At 42.3% G+C, this 19,378-nt stretch overlaps 1 protein-coding gene across 5 annotated transcripts in view; it reads left to right on the top strand.

Moving 5' to 3' along the window:
• Positions 1-3,215: 3,215 nt before the first annotated feature.
• Positions 3,216-19,378, top strand: part of TLN2 (talin 2) — a 473,758-nt gene continuing 457,595 nt past the window's right edge. For 4 of the 5 annotated variants that reach the window (XM_037833795.1, XM_037833797.1, XM_037833796.1 and 1 more), the window contains exon 1: positions 3,216-3,349. The gene's annotated coding sequence lies outside the window, so the exon portion shown is untranslated. Of the gene's footprint in view, positions 3,350-3,881; positions 4,204-19,378 lie in introns of those variants that run through there. The other variant, XM_037833792.1, reaches the window with a different exon arrangement.

Genomic DNA, 19,378 nt, shown 5'->3' with positions numbered 1-19,378 from the left:
GCAAGGTACAAAATATCATATATAAATAAAAGTGGGGCAAAATATTTGGTGGAATTTCTTTTGCTCTTCAATGTGGACACAGGTGGATTTGCACAGATATGAAAACTGAGCAAAGGTGACCCCAGATAGATACATACCATGAGCAAATAGGAAGTCAGGAGGTTAAAGCAAGAAGTGTGATGGGGGAGGGGAGCAATCTCGGCATCTGGCTCTTTAAGGAAGAGCCTTGGAAGCTATCTCTTTGACTTACTTCCCCAAATGTTGAACTCTTTATTCACACAAAATGTATATATTTTTTCAATTTCTAATGATCTGCTTGGCAGGAAGTGAGACAATATTAAGGCTTGGTAAAATTGCTCAGATGGAATGAGTTTTACTTTAGGTCCTAGATATTCTAAGATAAACTATCCCCATGGTTACTTCTGCTGGGTGGAGATAAAGCCCAAGACTGTGATCTTTCTTGTTAAAAGAAGTTGGATTTTCACTGGTTTACAATGAACTCTGATCATAGTGACTAGTAAAGATAGTTAATATTAATAGCTGATTCTAACCTTAGACATAACTATCTTTTCAGGTGCAAGGGAGGAGTCTCAATTTCAGAGCAGTTACTACAGGCTACTGGTAAAATCGATTTTACTTCTGTTGAAGAAGTTGTTGAAAAATACACTGCTAGGCAATAGAACAGTTCTAGTTGGTTTTCCTAAAGAAAGAATAAATAGCTTTGAGTTCTCAAGAATGGTAAGAGAAACTGAGGCACTGTAAAATTAATTGGTGTCCAAATTAATTAGTCGGAAGCCAGGATTAAAGCGAATTATTCTAGGATTGATGTCATTCCTTACTGGGGAAAAGGGTTTGACTGATCTCAGAGAGTCACAAAATAGTGCTAATTGGATTGATATTCAGATGCCTGCAACTATGGCTATAAAGATCTCTGACATCATAAAAAAATCAGATTCATCAACTTGGATAAAGGCATGCTGGTGTTCTTACACAATGTCCATCATTTTCCAAGTCCAAATGAACTTCTTCAAGATGTCATTCCTCACTGGGGAAAAGGGTTTCATCTCAGAGAGTCACAAAATAGTGCTAATTGGATTGATATTCAGATGCCTGCACCTTACTGCTCTGAATTTCCTAGGATTTACCTGCTATTTTGAAAGTCAAGTTATTGAACTAAGCCTAGGCTATACTTCCACAAGATCTTAACATCCCAGGATCAGGCTGACAATCAAATTTCCTATTATCCTAGGGGACATAACTTTACATATATCTCACCAACGAGCAAGTAGACACTGAACAAATAAGCTATTTTCATGAAACAAGTATTTATTAAGCACCAACTTCTAGGCACCAGAGATGCACGTAAGATCCTTGCTTTCACCAAATTTAACTTTTAATAGTGAATTTGCTTTGTGGGCAGTGGGAAAACCTGTGGATACTTTTGAAGGTGAGCCAAGTGATGGAAAGTCTTGAAATTTGGGGACTGATTTTGAGGTACTTGATTGCAAACCACTGGGTTCTGTGACTTGAGGACTCAGTGGAAGGAAAAATAACTTCAGTTGCAACGATTTGTCCTTTCCCTTTTAATGAGCTTGTTGCATGAACACTGGCATTTGGGCTATAAAAATATGACCTTTCTTTGCCAGGAAACCACGGGACAATTTTGTCTGTATTAATTTAAAGACCTTGTTACCAATCTCTTCCAGCAATCAATAAACATTTACTTTTTAACCACCCCCTGAGGTGGCATGCTGCCACCATGAATTATTCTGCTAGGCTGGTGAATGTATTAAAAAGGTGTGGTGAACAGAAACATTTTACCTGTGCAATTAGGAACAGTCTGTGCCATGCAACTTTTAGGATTTTCTTAAGTTGCTGAGTAATTCGTTCTCTGACTGTGCTTTTCAATTTATAAAGCCAATTTTCCACAGTAAGTTACAAAGTCATACTCTACGGCTATAACGATCTTTGACATCATAAAAAAATCAGATTCATCAACTTGGACAAAGGCATGCTAGCGTTCTTACACAATGTCCATCATGTTCCAAGTCCAAATGAACCTCTTCAAGATAGTTTCAATTTATAAATTCAACTCACTCTCCAATTTTTAGCAACAGCCTCTTTATGCTCTGAGAAACACTCAAATGTTTCAGCAGTTTCTTTTATGAGTAACTGAGAGTTGCTCTCTATTTCTTGGGAAGAGGGGTCTATACTGGTCATTTGGTAGTGGGATGGAAGGATATGTGAAGCCCACCATTGTCTTTTTTTATTAAACTTTTTTTTTTTTTTGTAAATTATAAACGTAATGGATCCCTTGAAGAAAAATTGAAGGTAGAACAAAGCAGAAAAAGAAAAACCACGCACAATTCTGCTAACCACTGAGAGACCTAGTTAATATTTTGGTGTTAATTCTTCCCGTCTTTTTTGCCTCTCTCCATAAGCCTTAGTTTTTAAAAACAGGATCACATGGCACATAGCGTTTTGCATTTGTCCCCTAATTTCCTTTAACTTCACATTATTCCATATCACACGATATTTCCTAATGACTGTGTAGACGTTGAGGTATACATTTGACTTTATTCAAGAGTATAGAATATATTTGACTTCATTCAAGAGAAAATTCCCATTTTCATATTACTTTAATAGAGCACATTCCTTCACCCATCCCTACTGCCGTTCTCTAAATCCTCAAGAGACCTCCGATCTGCCTGGGTTTCGGTGCCTGCGAGTACAACACATGCTGAGAAAGGCAGCCAGGCCGTCGGTTCCTGCCCACGGCGTCGCAGCAACACCCCACCGCCCACCAAGATTCTCCCTTCGGAACCTCGTTGCCTTCAGGGCCTGACTAGTGGTCTAGGGGGTCCCTCTTTCCAAAAGACAACGCGTCCGCCTACATCTCTTCCTCATCTAACATAGCAAAGCCCTAGCTCTGGGGCGCAGACTTTCCATACTCCCCCCTAAGTCCACGACAGCCCGGGCGGTGCGTCGCCTTCCCTCGTGGACCCTTCCAGCGCCACGTCCCAAGGTGAAAACCCAGCAGAAGCCCGCGAGCATCTTTGCCGGCCTAGTCCCAGTGCTGCGCAACGCCGCGACTGGACCGGGGCCGCGCGGAGCCGCGCCGTCCCTGAGTGATGACGCGCTTCCTGCTCTCCCGGCGCTCGCGGACCGTGCGCGTGCGCTCGCGCTCGCCCTCGGCTCTTATTCGGCGCCGGGAGCTAGCGGCGGCGGCGGCGGCAGCGGCTGAGGCGGCTGCGAGAGTAGAGCGGTCGCCAGGCGCGCGGGGGTGGGGGGAACGCCGGCTGTACTTCGGGGCAGGCGCTCTGCAATGAGACAGTAAATGCATCCCCCGGTAAGGCGCACGGATTGCTCGGGTTTTCCTCTTCTTCCAGCTGCATGCACGTTGCATGAATTTCTCGTGTCTTTTACCTTCCCTTTACAGAAGGAAAATGTGGGTGGTTTTTTTTCCTTCCTTTTGCATCTCGTGAGTGATGCTAATGCAGAAAAAAACTCGCAAAGCTCCCAGGTTTGATGTTCTCGGGGGGATTTTTGCAGGAAATTAAAAATAAAATTAAATTAATGCACCTGTCTATTGCACATGCATGTTTTACTGCACTCGACCTGGACGCAGCGGTTAGCACACAGCCTTGCAGCCGGAGCCCGAGAGCGGATTCCTGGCCGTGGATAGCCAGTCCTCTCCAGGGCTCCCTCAGGGTTTCCGGTAACTGGGCTTTAAAAAGCGGCCCCGCCTGCATGGAGTGTCCCCTCGGCCCCGGCCCAGTCCCCACGCCAGGAGAGTTGGAGAGGGCGGAGCGGCTTCATTCCAGCACTGGCCGTCCCGACTCCAGCGCCACTTTCCAAACAAGTCTCCGACCGAGCCTCCAGGCAAAGACAGCCCGCCAGTGCGTAGCCCCGTCCCCGGTCCTGTACTCTCAAACCTGCCGATTCTTCAACTCCCTTTTATCTGGAAATCTCGCTGCCAGCAAACTGCTGGCTGCTGAAGGTCGGGGGCAGCGCCCAGCCACGAGCGAGGGCAGGATTTGGATTAAGCGCGGCTGACCTCGCACTTGGACAAACGACACCCTCTCTTTCCGCGGCCCCACGAACAGGAATTTCGCGCCCAATGGGAGCTGAGGGAACCTGGATACTGGCATTTCGCGATCCCTGGGGGACCGAGAAACGACATTTGAGGGCGCCATATTTTCAGTGGGTCTTTGCTGCGAAGGGGAAGGGGCGAACAGTTTATGAGCTCTATGGATAGCGCGGCACCCCCGCGGGAGAGGCATGGGCAGTTTAAGCAGGGAAAGTTTGCGCTCCGGGGCTGGCGCAGAGGCGGCCGCGCAAAGCGCACACGGCGGCTGCCCTGCAAGGGCGCGCGGGCTGCAGCAGATCGCGATGCGGTTCCGGCCGGGATTTGCGGCTGAGGGCTGTGGTCAGGAGCAGCGCGCTCGTCTCGTTCTGTTCCCCTGTCCCACGGAGAGATGGGGTCCGGCCTCGGAGGCGCAGGGAACACGCCTCTCTCCTCCCGCGCGACGGCTGCCCAGGCGCTCGGCAGGAGCGGCGTCCCCGCGCCGGGCGCCTGTTGAAGAGCATTCTCCCCGACGCTAGGCTTGCCTCGGTGGTACTCAGGGCGCCGGAGCTCAATCTCTGTGGGAGACGAGGCGCCTGGGTTTGTGGATCCGGGCAAGGGGCCTGGCTTGCGGTCGCGCCGGAGTCGCCGACCATCCCCAACCTTCAGTCGCCGCTTCGGCTGCAGCGGCGGCAGCAGAAGCGCCCCCGGCTGCGTGCTCGGCTCTAGCAGCGATGCCAGCTCCTGGAGGTTAGGGAAGGGGGGCGTTTCCAGAAGTTGGGGCTTCTGGTGATGCGTGGGGAAACTTGTTTGCTGCCCGTGGAGACGTAAGGTGTCTTGGGGAAAGGGAGTTGGGCCAGAAGCTCTGCGTCTAGTGCTGAAAACTGACCTCTGGTTATTTCCGGAGGATGAGAGAGGAATGAGCTTAAGTGTTGCCGTCGTCAATGACGTGATTAAAGTCAAGAGGTTAAGAGTGATGGCCTGGAGTCATGAATCCAAAATGTATGTAAATTATAAGCACTCTGCTGCTCTAAGTACCCCTTACTTTGGTTTCTAATAGTGCCTGGACATGTTAAGTTATGGCATTCATCAGGTTGCAATCTGTCCTCCCTTCTCCAGCCTTTTGGAGTTAATGACTTCTTAGGAGTGGGGCAATGAGACTTTATTTTTGATATAGTTTTCTCTGCCTTGTGAAGGAGCATCTATCTGAAGGGCATGATTGCTGACCTACAATCAACCGAGTGCAGGAATGTGCCAATCTTTTCTTTGGGGTCTTAATTGAAATGAGGCCTGAGTATTGAAGTTATGTCAGCACTTTGGGCCTTCATGGAGGGCTGGAAGGGGCCATAGAAACCTAGGGGAGACCTTTCGTCTTCGAGATGTGCCCTGTGATGTCAAGAATTAGGCTCCATCTCTCCTTGTCCACTTCAGAAATTGCCACTGGTGGGAGTGCCAACCTTTGAGCTTCCAAGGGCTTATCTCCCAGAACTACTGATGTGGGTCATCCATGCATAGACTGAGGAGTGGCGGGCGTGACAAGTGGCCTTGAATAGAGAAGAGATTCCTGCATGAATGGCATATATATATATGTGTGTGTATATATATATATATATTTCTTTTTTTTTTTCCTTGAGCCCTATAATAGTGGAAAATATCCAAAGCTCAAGATACCTTTCTCCAAAGGTAGCATAACTAACTTAGAAGAGAATCAAATCAGTTGCAAAAAGCAAACTTGGTTTCAGTCTTAGAGCTGCTATCTTGAATCACCAAAACACAGTGCTCCTCAAACTTGAGGAAACCACTGGTTTCTCTGTGCCTTCATACCCACTCAGGTCACCAAGGATATACTAGTGCTTCTATCTCCAAAAGGAGAGTGAACTTCCTTGACTCTGTTGAATGAGTTACTGGGGATATTCTGTACAGAAGTCTGTATATGTGGCTTGGAATTCACTTACTACTGAACCTACTTGTTCAATTTTTTTTTCAGACACTGTTGCCTAGAATATTTTTAAGTGGAGTTAAAATATTTTAGAAAGAGGACGTGTGTGTGAGTGGGTGTGTATTATTTACTAGTCTAGTTCATTTCTTTTATATTTCAAAATTATACTGATTCCTCCCACCCTACACTCCCAGCACATCGTTAGTTCCCAAGAGCAGTTAGGAATTGTTACAGGTGGTGAACAGTATGCGTTTTTGCAAGCGAGTCTATAAATAATGAATCTCTAAAATCTAGAGATTTATTCATTTCAGTATTTATTCATTTTGGCATTTTGGCTTATAACTATATATATGTCACATATATTCTTGTGCATATATAAAATATTATATAATAGAAATTAACTTTAAAAAGAGAGGCTTTATTGCAAACCCTCCAATCTTCATTCCCAAGTTTACTACCTTAATATTTATCTATTTTCTATGCCTCTCTTAACAGTGAGAGGCATAGAAAATAAGTGCTCTCTTGCCTTGCCTCTTGCCTCATTCTTATTATTGTAACTTCATGTATTGATCAAAGTTCCTGCATTTTTTTATGAAAGCTACCTGTGCATTTACCAGTCTGTGAGCAGTGTGTGTGTGTGTGTGTGTGTGTGTGTATGTGTGAGATGCCCAGACTCTTGGGAAAGTGTCTAAAACTTGTGATCTGTGACATTATTGCTCCAGAACTTTTGAGTCATATCATTTTCTTGGAGATTTTGAGAGCTGTTTGGCCAATGCAGGAAATACTAAAAAAGTGTTAAATAATTCAAAGTTATTTTTATTGGGTACAAAAAATTTTAAAGACAAGAAGGAAAACATAATAAGCAGGGCCAGAATTATAGCTTCACATATCCAACTGGTGCCTTTTTAATTATAGTACTTCCCCCTAAAACTTTTTAATCCTATTACCTTTACATTTAATAAGGAGACTAGTTAAAACATAAGCCAAACAAAACTATTACAAATTATAGGGTTAACTAGTGGGTATAACCGGATGTTTTGCCTAAAGTTAAGAGTTAAAGAATCTGACCCCCTCATACTTTCTCCTTGCCTTCATCCCCCTCAAAACAAAACGAAACAAAACAAAACAAAAAGAAAAACACAGGCGGTTTTGAAAGGGGAAAAAAAATTCTTGGGGTGAGGGCCACACCCCCCAAAATGAACAAACAATACTTTTAAGTAACTGCTTAAGGTAGGCCTCTCCTGTCCTTTGGCCGTCCTAGCAACCTTTTGCACGTGGCAGGTGCCATTTGAATGACAATTGGTGAACATGTTTGGGTACAAAATGCTTTGGTTGTGAGATCCTTTATTTATGTGTAGCCCAGAGCTATGAATTAAGACTGGACTCATTTGCCCTCCATTTCACAGATTTTTAGAGTCAGTGCCAAGACTGGTTTTGTTTTAATCTTAACCAACAGTTTAATTTCAGCCAAACTGATGCTGTTTTGAATATATAGAACAAGTAATGAATATTTGTATTTCTTTGTTACTCTTCTAGCTGCAGTTCTAACAGGCAAATTTTTCTACATCTGCTGTTCACTTATTCAGCAAATGTTTTCAGGGCTTACCATGTGCTTTTTGTTAAGACACCCCCTGCCCTCATCCCTACACTGTGTTCCTAAAGGGTGATATTCTTTTGTACTTTATGTATCTACTGGATTGCAGAGGGAGTGAATGTGTGATTAAATAGTACTTGGAGGACAACACAATAAAAAGATGAGCAAAGTGTGTGAACAGGCAATTCACAAAAAAGGAGATGCAAATGGTCAATAAACATGTAGAAGATTCTCAACCTCCTTGATGGTCAAGGAAATGCAAATTGAAAACAGAGATGTATTAATTTTTTGTCCTTCCAAATGACACACATTTAAAAAGTTTGTAACATCCTCTGCTATGTGGGTGTGGGGGAAATTCTCAGAATGCTGGTGAGAGTGTGAATTGCTACAACCTTTAGGGAAAGCCAGTAGTTTCTATGAAAGTTTGGAAGATGCATGCCATATGTCTTGGCAGCCCCATATTTGGAGACCTTTCTTACAAAAATAAAAACACTAGCATGTAAGGATATGTTTATTGCAGCATTGTTACAGTAAATAAACTAGAAGCAACATGAATGTGCATTAGTTGGTTGAATAAAATCTGGTATATCCTTCGTATGGATTATTTTACAATGACTGTCCATGTTACAGTAAATGAAAAAGTGGAGAATAATGTATATAGTGTGCTCCTATTTCTGATTTAAAAAAGAAGCCCTATGGGGATCACCTTGGGAAACATGTTGGAAGGACATGCAACAAATAATATTGTTTAAAATTGGGAGGGTGGAGGGAATATAATTAACTTTCTCTCTATTTGCCTCAGTTGGTTGATTTGTTCCTACAAGCATGCTTTTCTATATGAAGACATTCATAGGAAACTCACCAGGAACTGTTTTTGGAAACAAAGGATGGGAAGTATCCCTGATGTCTTCTACAGTAATCTCTTATCACTTTAGAATCTTTCAATTAATTATTTTCTAAAATTCTGAGGTTTCCCAACCTTTAGTAGAGTAAATATGTTAAAGAATGGCTTCAGGAAAAACCATTTAGTTCTGGATCTGTCCCCAGTATTGTAGTGAAAATACAGAGACCATGAAAGCTTTTAGCACTCTCCTTTTTCTTGACTTTCTCTGATCCCTTTCTGAGGTGCATACTGCAGTAGATGAGCCTTGGAGGCAAGGGCTTCTGGCCAATTAAAGGGTCTTCCTTAGATAACAGCAGCATCTCCTCGATTTTCGTTTTCCCATCCGAGGTTCAGAGCAGTGGTGTTTAATGTCTGTGCTAACTTTGGAATACAGGCCTCTTTCCACACTATTGCTGGCTTAGCTGATGATTTCATCTATACAGTTTTCAACCCTGCCTCTTAATGTGACTTTTGAGATCTTGATATAATTTATGAGTTCTTGGTAGTTGTAGCTAAAAGCAGGCTTTCAAAACCAGTGGAAACTCCATCCACATTAAAACTGTGCAACCCAGGTGACCCCTGTGAATCCTGGTGGGATGCCTAGAACCTCAGCACACTTAGAAGCTAAGATTTGGCTGCACAATTTTAAAGCCATTGTTTAAATTAGAACAGTTGTTCCCAAACTAGAATGCATCTGAATCACTTGAGGGCTTTTTAAAACCCAGATTGTTGGACCCACACCTTCAGAGTTTTAGATTTAGTAGGTCTTATTGGGTGGGGTCTGAGAATTTGCATGTTTTAACAGGTTCCCTGGTGACCCTGATCTTGTTGGTCAGGAACCACATTTTGAGAACCGCAGGTTTAGAGGAACCAGCTACCTCTGTTTTGCAGATCCTTGTGCTATTTTCCAGCTAGTCCTCTACCCTATCGTGGATGAAAGTTAGAATCTCAGTCAAGTCAACTCAGTTGTCAGTTGCTCAGTTTTACCAAGCTGGGAATAAGAAATATTTGGGACTGTATCTATTGTAGGTGTTTCATAAATGAATTGAGGTGTTTAATCAACAGTAAGAGTTGGAGTTGGAGTTCATGGGTATTGTTTTAAGTATTCAGTACTGTATTCTCATGGGAAAGAGGAGAGAATTGTTGGGGAATCTCTGGCTCCTGTTTTTTTCCCCCCATATGTTCTGGCTTGCTAATGCTGCCATTATGCAAAATACCAGAAATGGATTGGCTTTTATAAAGGGGGTTTATTTGGTTACCAGGTTACAATCTTAAAGCCATAAAAGTGTCCAAGCTGAGGCATCAACAATAGGGTACCTTCACAGCAGAATGGCCAATGGTGTCTGGAACATCTCTATTGTCTGGGAAGGCACGTGGCTGGAGTCTTCTTCCTTTGTTCCCAGGTTGTGTTTCAAAATGGAGTTCTCCAAAATGTCTCTTTTAGCTGCAGCTGCTCTGAGGTCCTTCTGTTTTTGAGCTTTTATAGGACTCCAGTAAACTAATCAAAACCCATGCTGAATGGGCGGGGCCATACCTCCATGGAAATAATCCAATCAAAGGTATTACCCATAGTTGGGTGGGTCACATCTCCATGGAAACAGCTTAATCCAAAGATTCCAACCTAATTAACAACTAATATGTCTGCCCCCACAAGATTGCATTAAAGAACATGGTGTTTTGGGGGACATAATACATCCAAACCGGCGCACCATAATTTATACATATTCAAGATTTGATGTCATTGGTTTCTTTTAATAAAAAGCTAGCTACATTCAAGGGATATTGAGAATAAAATGTTGACCAAATGATAACTGTTGCTTAAATTGTATTGCAATCTGATCATTGATGCATTCTTAGAGTAAATTAACTGAAAGAGCCATTAATTTCAACAACCGTTTATTGCAAAGTCACCTGAGGGGATCACTTACTAACAGTGTTCATCGCTTGACTGTCCTCCAAGGTGGTCACTTGTGTGGGCATCCTTGAGAGATTTGGATGATCTGAAGTTCAAGAAGAGGGTTCCCGTGAAAGGTTTCTCTCCCCACTGATTACCTAATTCTCAAATTCTTTAGCATGTAAACACATTTTTTTTCCAGTCACTTATTTTTAGTGCATTGATTCTTTTCTCATGATTTCACATGCAAGTTATTAGCAAAGCAAAGTTGGTAGTGGTGATGGGGTATATGAAAAAAAGGGAAATCACATCCATTTTTTTTTCTTTATTAGAAAAGTTTTAGGTTTTTAGAGCAATCATGCATAAAGTACAGGACTCCCCTACACCACCCCATCACCAATACCTTGCATTGGTGTGGAACATCTGTTATAATTGATGATAGCACATTTTTTTTTATTAAATTCAGTTTTATTGAAATACATTCACACACGATACAATCATCCATGATATACAGTCCACTGTCCACAGTATGATAACATAGTTATGCGTTCATCACCACAATCTGTCTCTGAACATTTTCCTTACATCAGAAAGAACCAGAACAAGAATAAAAAACAAAAGTGAAAAAAGAACACCCAAATCATCCCCCCATCCCACCCCATTTGTCCTTTAGTTTTTATCCCCATTCCTCCACTCATCTATACACTAGATAAAGGGGGTGTGGTCCACAAGGTCTTCACAATCACACTGTCACCCCTTGTCATCTCCATTATTATATAATTGTCTTCAGGAGTCCAGACTGCTGGGTTAGAGTTTGGTAGCTTCAGGTATTTACTTCTAGCTGATGATAGCACATTTTAATAATTGCACCATCAATTAAAGTCCGTGGGTCAAATCAGGGGTAACTGTGGTGCAGCTCTGTGGATTTTTTTTTTTTTTTTAATTTTTATTCTGTTACCATATATACAATTTAACATTTCCTCTTTTAATCACATCCATATATACACTTCAGTGCTGTTAATTGCATTCACAGTGTTGTGCTACCATCACCACCATCCATTACCAAAACATTTCCATCATTCCAAATAGGAACCCAGTACATTTTAAGCCTTAACTTCCCATTTCCTTTCCCCACCCCATCCTCTGGTAACCTATATTCTAGATTCTGACTGCATGAATTTGCTTATTCTAATTGTTTCAAGTCAGTGAGGTCATACAACATTTGTCCTTTTCTGTCTGGCTTATTTACAGGGCAGCCCCCCCACAACAAAGAATTATCTGGTCCAAAATGTCAATAATGCCAAGGTTGAGAAATCCTACCCTAGACTAATGTCTTTAATTTTTTTTTAACCTTCATCTATAGGATAAATACATCTTATGTGATGACCCGATACAAACACACACACACGTACACACACATGCACATATACAATTGAAACAAAAGTTTTACAAAATAATATTTATGTTTGCTAGGTATAATATACTCTCATACTTTCTGTTCTGTTTCATTAAAAAAATTCTGTTTTGAGTCACTAAATTTCATACCTACTAAACTTGCAGCCCATCATTTGAAAAACATGCTTGTAGACACCTTCATCACTACCAGTAACTACCAGTCCCCAAATCCAGATTGACAGTCATCTCAACCTGGCCCTCACCTTTTCTCATGTCATTCCGTCTGGTACCTAATTCCACCTAGTCTTTCCCCCAGTGTGGCCTCTGACCCGGAGATCATCCTTCCACTTTTTCATAGCCCATCGCCCCTCTTGTCCTCACTCCCCACCCCTGTACCCAGCTCAGGTTCTCACCTTCTTTCCTTTTCCAGGAAAACCCAAACTTTGGTTAAACTCCTCTCTCTGTCCACTGTGCTTCTGCCCCAGCCTGTTGAACCTGGCTGGACAAAATATGTAGCTGTCTGCTTCCTCTTACCTTCAGTTTATGACCATAAACTTCAAGGGGGGACTCTCAGCACTGCCAGGGCCACTGTGTTTTCATCCCCTCTTCACTTTCAGCTGATGACTTGGATTATTTCACTGAGGAAAAGGAAGCACTTAGGAACTAGTATCATCATCGTTCCATGCTAACTCTACCAGCCTACCTGCACCTGTAACTAACTATACTTGCTGCCTTTGTCCCTGTGGAAGTGTGCATAGGATCCTATTCTCTCTTGCCACTTAAGACTTGCACACATGCAGGCATCTTCTTTCCCTTCTGCATCATCACTTTCCCCCTTTTCTGTTGAATGATACTCATCAGAGCATGCTATAGTATGCCATCTTAAGGGAAAACAAAAGTAGCAGAAACAACAAAACTCTCTTGATTCTATATCCTAATCAGCTCTTCTCCCATTCCTCTACTCTCATCAGCTCTTCTCCCATTCCTGTTCTCGTCCTTCATAGTAAATTTTTTTCAACACAATAGTCATATGCTCTGACTCCATTTCCTTGCTCCTCATTCTTCCTTGGACCCACTCCAGTCTGGCTTCTGCTCCACCCCTTTGCTGAAACCACACTTTTTAAGGTACTAGCAGTATCCAGGTGGCCAAATCCAGTGGCCAGCTCTTGGCTGTCATCTTCTGCTTCTTCTCTACAGGATTTAGCCAGTGGATCTCTGTGTCCTTAGGACACTGTCTTCTCTGGGCTTGCATCACCTGACTTGCGTCACTTGGTTCTCCTTCTACCTCCCTGGCTGCTCTAATTCTATCTTGTCTTTCTGGGCTTCTAAAGCTTGGAGGCATTCTCTCTTACTTTATTCAGGAGTCTGCTCCCATATCACCTCCTCAGAGGTCTCCCCCTGTCTTTTGAGCCTCTCCTTTTTTGGTTTTCATATCATTTGCCATTCCTTGATATTATATATCTGGTTCATTAGCTGTCTGTCTCATGGCACTAGAATATAAACTCCACGAGAGACTCAACCCCTTCACTGTATTCCCAGTGCTTAGAACCTGCCTAGCACGACGTAAGTACTCAGTCAAAACCCAGAATTAATGAATAATTGATGAAGAAAACTTGCTGGTTCCAGAAATAAATCGTTCCTGCATTGGAGCTAAGGAAGAGAGTAATGTTGGGGTGCAAAACATGGATGCAATAGCTTCACGTCATGTTTTGAGAGTTAAGGGTTCAAGTATTGAACAAATGAAACACATTTTGTTAAATACTTGTTGAGTGATAGACAGTGTCTGCTAGATTGAGACAAATGGTTGCCTCTCGTTTTTATCTTTGAAGTGGGGCACTTAAGCAGTGTACTTGGTAACTTTTGTCGCTGGGCTGAAGACGGTAAATTGACTTGTCTGAAGTGTTTATCGTTGACCCCAGTGTTGTGGTCAGCTGTGATGGTGAATCCAGTCACTCCTGAGTCCACTTGACCCCATGGGAGAGGTCTCCTTGTTCTCGCATGGTGTGTGAGCCCACGGAGGAGTGAATTCCTGCAGATGGAGTTGGGGTGGGGGGTGTTCATAGTTCCCCTCACCTCTGATCTCTCAAGAGCTTTTAAATTCAAGTCCTGCGTCCTATGTCTATACCTGGTTGATGGAAGTGACAAAGATCTTCCTGAGTGTGGCCTGAGGTCACAGATGGCAGATGTTCCAGGCGGAGCATGGCTTATTCCTGGGTTTGAGAGATTACATCAAGGACACTTTAAGAGGCTTAATTTTCTCCTTGAAGGGCTCTCTATGGGGCTTAACACCTGTCACTCCCGGGCCCTCACCCCCTGGGTGTGGGTGAGATGTCAGGCTGAGGAGGGGCTGCCTGGAGGGCAGCCACAAAGCAGTTTGGTTTAGCACCCCTAGGAAGGAATGGCAGATGTCTTCATGGGCCATCTTAGAGTAATTTCAGGGAAGCTTTTTGTTTGTTTGTTTGTTTTGTTTTTTTTTAGAGAAGGTGAGGCCTGAATGTCTGTCAGCCTCTTTCTTTAACGGAGAAAGAACCAAGGCCCTGAGTGGTGAGACTGACCTAGGGCTTCTTGGCAAAACTGGCGCTGGAATCCCAGTTTCCTGAACATACCATGTACTTTCTCTTTTTTTCGGGACGTTTTGCTGGGTCTACCTTTAATTCAGGGTTATGGTTCTCAGCCCTGTGCGTGTATCAGAATTACCAGTGAAGCTTGTTAAAAATGCCAGTTCCTGAACCCCACTCTGCTCACTGGATCAGAACCTCTGAGGGGGCCTAGTGTGTTTTTGGTACATGGGCTTTTTAAATCTACCTAGGACAGGTTGCCCAAGATGGGTGTGTAGGAGGTAAAGGCAGGTTTGGGACTGGGGCTGTCACCCTGCAGAAGCAAATGTCTGCTGTCCTTGAACATTGGGCAGACAAGGCTCATTTATGATGCAGGACAACCATCCTGACTGGGTCACGGTTTGCTCTTCACTCTTCTACAGCCTCTCTGGTTACTGAATGAGACCACAGGATTCCGTTTTTAATTTATAGAAAGGCCTTTTTATTTTCATTGGGGGGGATTTAATTTCCTGGCTTTTTTCCAACATGTTCTGCCCTAGTTAGCGAGAATGAAAGCAGCTTTTCCTTTTGAAAAAATCTTCTCCTTGAGGGCTTGCAAGGGTCCTCTTTCTTAGCATCCCTAGGTGCCTGAGTATTGAGAAGGCTCTGGGGTGGAGATTTAACCAGCTCTCAGACAAGCTGGTGGGGAGCTAGAAGCTGACCACAGAGGCTTCCCTGACAAAAGGAACAAAGGGGTGTGAGTTGGCTGTGCAAGGATAGGTTTTAACATTTATAAAGGATGGTAAATCACTTGCCAGTGAATTTGCAGATGTTTCGGAGTCTGATTGAGTAATAGTTGCTGGGTTTCAGAAGAACTGTTTACATGAGTTTCATAAATGTATGTGATGAAGATATTAGAACAAGACCTGGCCAAGTGTCCTTACAGAAGAAGGGCCCTTTTCTCTTGAATTGGAAGCTGACTGATGGTCAGACTGTCAGAATTGGAGTGTGACCTGGAATGCTTGTTAGTAAAGTTACCTTTTTGGGCTAAGAGGACCCAAGTTGGCAGTTGTTGCAGAATCCTGTATCTGACGGTTCTACTGACATATACTTGGCACTTGACATTTTACTACAGTTTTGCACATAGTATTGTCATCATAGCCACACTGTGAGGCAGGTATTATTCTGCTTTGTGGAAACTGAGGTGTAACAAGGTTTATACACTAAATATGGGGTAGAGTTTGACTTAATCTCAGATTTTCTACTCCAGATCATAGTTTTTTTTCTAAAAGACCAATGATTCTCAAATCTTGATAGGCATAACAATCTCTTGGGCAGCTTGTCAAAAAATTCGTATTTGAGGGGACCTGTGGAAAACTACTGAATCAGTAACTGAGGTTGCAATGAAGGAATCTATATTTTTAATGTTTCCCCAGGAGATTCTGATGCATACCAGAATGTGAGAACGAAAGCACTCTACCATGTATATAATAATATTTTAAGGGGATAAAAACCACTAACAGCACCAAGTTCCCATTTGATTTTTTTGTTGACTGGCTTGCCTGGGAGGCCCTAGCAGGCAACTGGAAAGGTTCTCTCTGGGTTCAGGAGGGCATTAGAAATCTTAGATCTGGAGGGACATTTTATACCAATAAATAACTCCTACCACTGTACTGATGGGCAGGCTCTGAGCTGTCTGGCTGCCCAGGTCATGATAATTGTACTTCACCTAATGGGGAAGTAAGCCTGGCTTGAACTTTCTGTGCTACACAGAAGCTCCTTGCACCATAATGGGGTGAGGAGGTGGGGGATCAGTTGAGAGGGTGTGGTAACAAACACCCCATGCTTTATGAAAACAGAAATAAAGCCAGTAAGAGGACAAGGCAGGAAAAAAAAATTGTGCTTATTAAGTATTTATCATCATAAAATAATTTGCATTAACTAAAATGTGCTAGAGCATGCATGGTGTAAAAGAATCACCTGGAGAAAATTTTAAAATACAATTTCTGGGTCCCACCCCCAGAAATTTTCTTTCAGCAGGTCTAAGGCAAGAATTCCAGGCGTTGCTGAAGCTGCCAGTCTGGGAACCATACTTTTAGCAGTGTTGTGTTAGGCAACCCAACATTAGTGAAATACCATCACTCTGTAGTACATTTGTTGACAGTGCAATGGCAGTGTCTATGCCTAAAGAAAAAATTTCTAAGCCTTGGCCATTAGCCTATAAATTAAAACATATAGTTGAAACCAATGCCCATGTTACTTCACTATCTTGACTTTATTTTAATGATTATTTAACAAAATACATGGTTTCTTAGCTAGGCCTGAGTTTCTTAGAGGGTGGTTCTTGGATCACCACCATCAGAATCAGCTGGGATTCTGATTCACCCTTGTGGATGTCTATGTACACCTCTGGAGATTCTGATTTGGTAGGTAATGATGTGCCAAGAAATTGTAGTTTTCATAATCAGATGATTCTTATGTACATTAAAGTTTGAGTGCCACTTAGGAAGGGATTGGAAGTCAGTTCTGCCTCTTATCCTACATTATTCACATAGAAGGGTTATAAACACTTATAGATTGACTGTTTATAGTGGCATTTGTTTCCATTTTCTGGCTTATGCGGTTGGCAGTCTGAAGTTACCAGGACCTCATTCTGCAGCAGAGATGTGTATTTTAATAGAATGTTAGACTTCTATTTAAATAACCACTTCCCCCTCCTTTTTTTTTTTTAACATAAGCTCATGCAATTCAGCTTATGTCTTAAAACAAAAAAGTTATGTTTCTTTTCCAGGTAAATTCCTTTGGAACATTGATAGCATGTGAAATATATTAGAGATTTTTGGAATTGACTCAAGAAGGCTTTGTGGTTTTAAATTGCACAGGTGGTTAAAGGATGACCTTTGGTAGAAATATGTTTGTGTTCTTGGGCTCTGTATCCCATATTAACAAAAAAAAAAAAAAAAAAAAAGTAAATGCTTTCATATGGGAGAGGGAGAGTTGGCAGGAGAGACTTTCCTATTAGTAAAGGAGAGTCAATTGCATTGACTAATAGATCTTGGTAATCCATGCTCCATGCCTTGTAGATTCTTCTGCAAATTAATTTTTTCCCCTGGAGACAAGATATTCAGCTCTATTTTCTTTCTTTAGTCAGAATGGGACCTTCACTTTTAGAATGGGAAGCTAAAATTAATGTATGTCACTGGGCCACACATGCCCATATCACTTTAAATAATCGTTCTTGAAAAGTTAGAGATAAATAAATGAGTTTTTGAAATGCAGCATGGATGATATATGTCTGTCAGAGATATAGAATGGTACATCTGAGAAGGATGAATTATATTGTATAGAATTATATGCCAATAAACCTGACCTAAAAAAACAAAGTTTCAGGGGAGCTTGCCTCTGGCCATCCTTTTATGAATTGGTTTGCAAAGTAAAGATTCCTTTAGTGATGCAAATGTGCCTTCTGGAACCCTCTGTTTCATACTTTTGTTTGAAACCCTTTCTGTGTGTATTATCTTAGTTTGTGCTTAAGAGAGTGGGAGGAGTGTAATTGGCTTCTCCTCCATTTACTCTTTTTGTTTTTTCCCTCTCTTTGTTTTACTCTCTTTGTGTTTTTACTTTGTTACTCATCTACCCATACATTGGATAAAGGGAATGTCAGTCACAAGGTTTTTACAATCACAGGGTCACACGACAAAAGCTATATAGTTATACAGTGTTTATCAAAGATCAAGGCTACTAGATTACAGTTCAGAAGTTTTAGGTATTTCCTTCTGGCTATTCTAATACACTGGAAAGTAAAAAGAAATATCTAGGTAATTGGTCAGTAGTCATAATCATTTGTTAAATCTAATTTCTCAGTTACAGCTGGTTCCAGTTTGCTAATGCTGCTTTTCACAAAATACCAGAAATGGATGGCTATTATAAAGGGGGTTTATTTGGTTACAAAGTTAAAGTCTTAAGGACATAAAGTGTCCAAGGTAAGGCATCAACAATGGGGTACCTTCACTAGAGAAAGGCCATTGGCATCCGGAAAACCTCTGTTAACTTGGAAGGCACATGGCTGGTGTCTGCTACCTCCCAGGTTGCGTTTCAAAATGGCGTCCAGCTTTCAACGGCTGTCTTCAAAATGTCTCTGTAAGCTGCTCATGAATTCCTTCTGTTTGCCAGCTCTTTTATATGGTTCCAGTGATTTAATTCAGAGTGGGGTAATACCTCCATGGAAATTATCTAATCAGAAGTCTCACCCACAGTTGATTGAGTCACCTCTCCATGGAAACATCCAATCAAAAGGTCACACCCTAATCAAAAAAATTATCTGCCCCCACAAGATTGCATCAAAGAACATGTTTTTTTTTTTTTTTCCTGGGGGACATAATGGATACAAACTGGCACACAGCTTCTCCCTTTCATTTGTTCATTCTCTCAATCTTCAGCGATATCTGGGCAATAACCATTTTAACTTCTTTGTGCTGGAAAGGGGTGTTGACCTTATGGGGTAGAGGAATGAAACTAGTTTATGTTCTTGGAGAGATAGGACCTATCTGGCATAGGAACCATCTTCATCCATTTACTCTTGATCTACATCTGGTACTTGATGGGAGTTCACAAAGCTTTGGGGGATAAATTAAACCATCATATTGATAAAGAAACTGAGGCTCAGAGAGGTCAAGCGGCTTGCCTGGATGTGGCAGAACTTGGTGGAGAATCTTTCATGTCTTCTGACTCCCAGTCCGGTGCTCTTCCACCATCTATTCTCCAATTTCTGTCATGTAAATTCACATTATTTATAAGTTGGGAGTCTTTTAAACCAGAGCACACCTGTGTGCTGGCTCATGGCAAGCTGGTTATGGTTTTGGAGGCAGCCTGGTATGGTGGAGGAGCCCTGGCTTTGGGGTCATTCATCCATTTGACAAATATTTTTCTGGGTGTTGCATGGTGGATACAGCCTGGAACAGAGTGGACCTCAGCCCTGCCTCATGGAAACTGTGAATGTACAGGAGGCATTTAAACAATCCAGAAGAGGGATGCATGTTGCAGAGGGTCACATACATGCTGTGTGCAAGC

Source organism: Choloepus didactylus, chromosome 4 (genome assembly GCF_015220235.1).
Source record: "Choloepus didactylus isolate mChoDid1 chromosome 4, mChoDid1.pri, whole genome shotgun sequence".
Classification (NCBI taxonomy): Eukaryota; Metazoa; Chordata; class Mammalia; order Pilosa; family Megalonychidae; genus Choloepus; species Choloepus didactylus.
Note: the sequence above shows the minus strand (reverse complement) of the source record. Positions and strands in the feature narration are given on the sequence as shown.